This window comes from Stegostoma tigrinum, chromosome 38, assembly GCF_030684315.1.
Source record: "Stegostoma tigrinum isolate sSteTig4 chromosome 38, sSteTig4.hap1, whole genome shotgun sequence".
Classification (NCBI taxonomy): domain Eukaryota; kingdom Metazoa; phylum Chordata; class Chondrichthyes; order Orectolobiformes; family Stegostomatidae; genus Stegostoma; species Stegostoma tigrinum.
Genome location: NC_081391.1, coordinates 721,949 through 725,136, shown reverse-complemented (window position 1 = coordinate 725,136; position 3,188 = coordinate 721,949).

Here is a 3,188-nt window from a genome sequence, read left to right as displayed (position 1 = left end):
ATATCTAGACATGGCAGGAATGAATGAATGAATGAATAAAGGAAGGAATGAATGAATGAGGGAAGGAAGGAATGAATGAAGGAGGGAAGGAAGGAAGGAATGCTTGAATGAATGAAGAAATAAATAAATGAATGAATGAAGAAATAAATAAATGAAATAAATAAATAAAATCGATAGATAAGCTTTAGTAAAGCCTTTGATAAGGTTCCGCATGGTAGCCTAATTAGTAAAATTGGATCATATGGGATTCAGGGTGAACTTGCCAATTGGATTCAAAATTGGCTGAAAGGCAGGGCACAGAGCGATGGTGGAGGATTGTTTTTCAGAATGTAGGCCTATGACCAGCAGTAATCTATAGGAATCGGTGCTGGGTCCATTTTGTGTGTCATTTATATAAATGATTTAAATGAAAATATAGAAAGCATGGTTAGTAATTGTGCAGAGGATGCCAAAATTGGGGTACAGTGGACAGTGAAGAAGGTTATCTAAGATTACAAAGAGATCTTGACCAATTAGGTCAATGGGCTGAAAAGTGACAGATGGAATTTAATTTGGATAAATGTGAAATATTGAATTTTGGTAAAACAAACAAAGGCAGGACTTTTACAATTAAAAGTATGGTTGTAGGCAAGCTCGCCGAGCCAGTGGGTTTACTGCAAACGTTTTGTCACACTGCTAGGTAACATTGTCAGTGTGCCTCTGGTGAAGTGTTGGTGTACAGTCCTGCTTGTCACTTATATGCCTCAGTTTTCTGGGGTGATTGGTATTACTTCCGGTTTTGTTTCTGAGTGGTTTGTACACAGGGTCTAATTCAATGTGTTTGTTGACGGAGTTCCGGTTGGAGTACCAGACCTCCAGGAATTTCCTGGCATGTCTCTGTTTGGCTTGTGCGATTATCAATGTGTTTTCCTAGTGTTGTGGTTCATTTAAGTAGTGTCCTGATGTTACTCCATTTGTGGTCATTTAAATGAGCCACAACACATTGCAGAAACCTGGAACTATGCAAAGCAGAATAGGAATACTTATATGGAGTCTTCAAACGAAATGGATACCCAAAAAGCACAATCTGCTGTTACCTTCAAGACAGACCGCGACAGGAAGACACAACAGGAGCAGATTCACTAGTCACCCTAACTGACATCAAGGACATTTCAGAGATGACCACAAGCCTACTCAGACCCCCTAGGTACCAGGGTAACCCATAAAATGACAACCACCCTATTACAGTTACCGATGAACGTCAAGGATGCCATACCAAAAAATGGCAAAACTGGAATAGTGTACAAAATACTGTGCAAGGACTGTGAGAAACACAACATAGGCCAAACTGGAAGAAAATTGACTATACAGATACACGAATATTAACTAGCCACCAAGAGACACGATTAATTTTCACTTGTCTCACTACACACGTACAAAAGAATTCAACAGGGACAGCACATCGATAATTGCACAAGCCATCAGAGACACACCAGGGAATTCTTGGAGGCCTGTATTTCAACTGGAACTCCATTAAGAAACACATTGAATGAGAGCCTGTGTACAAACCACTGAGAAACAAAACTGGAAGTAATACCAATCACCCCTGAAAACCAAGGCATATTAATTACAAGCGGGAGAGAACACTGATACTTCACTGGAGGCGCAGTGATGATGTTACCTAGCGGGGTGAGGAAACGTTTGCGATCAAACCCACTGGCATGGTGAGCATGTCCAGAACCCGAGCTACAAATTGTCTCGAAAACTTTAATTAAAAGTCGTGTCTTGAGCAGTGTTGTAGTTCAGAGAGACCTAGGGATTCAGATACATAAATCTTAGAAATTTTCATCACATAGTGATAGGGTGTTAAGAAACATTTAGCATACTTGCCTTCATTGCTCAGACTTTTGAGTACAAGAGTTGGGTTTTTATGTTTAGGTTGTACAGGACATTGGTGAGGCCTCTTCTGGAGTACAGTGCCCAGTTCCGGAAGGAGAGGGGTCAGAAGAAATTCAGCAGGATGTTGCTGGGGATTGTGGGTTTGAGTTAAAAGGAGAGGCTAGGGCCCTTTTCACTGGAGCGCAGGAGATTGAGGCATGGCCTTCTAAAGGTTTACAAAATCATGAGGGGAATAGATAAGTGAATGGCAGTTATCTTTTCCCTCGGATGGAGGATTTCAAGACTGGGGGCATATTTTTAAAGTGAGAGGATTCAGATTTAAAAACAACTTGAGGGGCAATTTCTTTACACAGAGAATGATTTGTGTGTGGAATGAACATCCAGTGGAAGTTTGGATGTGGGTACAGCAACAATGTTTAAGACATTTAGATAACTACATGAACAAGAAATGTTTGGAGGGATATGGTCCAAGTGCAGGCAGGTGGAAACAGTTTAGTTTAGGATTATGGTTGGCAGTGACTGCTTACACCGAAAGATCTGTTTCCATGCTATATGAACTCTATGATTATAAATGAACAGAGTAGGAATAACCCAGCACAGCGGTAATAACAGGAAATAACAGGACAACATGGGAATGACTCAACATGTTTGACTGGAGTTTCTGTAAATCCTCCTAATGAGATATGTGCTACATTCACTTTCTATTTTTTAATGGTTTTCCTATTTAATTAACCTTGTAACAAACATCTGTTGGATATTTACAGGGGAGGTTGGGCTGGGTTCTCCGATTTATTGACAGAGTACGAAGTTCACATATTTAAACATATTTCACTGAAAGCTACTGTACAGAAAGCACCAGGAGAGGGAGCTGCAAGAAAAAATACTTTGAATAATGACTCACTTGGATCCATATTGTTTGTCCCTGTAATATCAAATCCTGGCCTGCGTCTGGCAGTATCAAGTTCCCAGAAGCCGTATCAGCCAAGAACATCACACTGGTCACTAACAGGATCACGATGTATGCATACTGAGATGAAAGGAAAGATGAGCTCAGTCAAGACTGCCAAATTGTGACGGTCACAGCATCATGATGAAAAATGTTCTCCACAATCGCTGCAGAACTAGAGTAGAAAACCCAGTCAATAAATAAAAAACAATTTGGAAAAATTCTCCCAAACTTTTTGAAGAAATCAAAAACATCCTAGGAGATTAACCAGATTTATCTGTAAAACCAAATACCATCCATATGGTAGCATCCATATGAAATGGTGCACATGACACAATCTGTCCCACAATCAAATTCCAGTCCA